Source organism: Ursus maritimus, unplaced genomic scaffold, assembly GCF_017311325.1.
Source record: "Ursus maritimus isolate PB19 unplaced genomic scaffold, ASM1731132v1 scaffold_6, whole genome shotgun sequence".
Lineage (NCBI taxonomy): Eukaryota > Metazoa > Chordata > Mammalia > Carnivora > Ursidae > Ursus > Ursus maritimus.
The window spans coordinates 38,338,606-38,339,097 of NW_024426774.1; positions in this window are offsets into that span (position 1 = coordinate 38,338,606).

A 492-nucleotide genomic window follows, 5' to 3' on the forward strand; every position below is an offset into this window, starting at 1 on the left:
AGGCAACGGAACTCCCACAGACCCTGCCGAGCCCACACCGCCGTGACACTTTCCTGACCTGCTGGCCTCTGCCTGCCCACAGCCCCTGGCTCCTCCGCCTGCCATCAGTAAAAACCCAACTTGGGTTTTTTCTTTATGGTACAAATAATACATGGCCACTGGAGATCCATTTCAACATACATACTCACAGAAAGACAAAAATTTAAAAATTAAAATCAACCATGTTTCCATCCAGAGGTACACGCACTGTGAAGAATTTAAGATATATTCTCCAGGGTACTTTTTTCTATGCACGTGCAACATAAATGATTATGGATAGATTAGATTGTATAGACGGAATCATATAAGCCATACTTCTCTGTAATAATCTCCCCCACCTTTAATCACGTTAATTCATATAGACCTACCTCACCCTTTATTTGGCTACGTTTGAATACACCACACTTTATTAACCCCCCCCCCGAGAAAGGATAATTAAGTTGCTTTAATTTT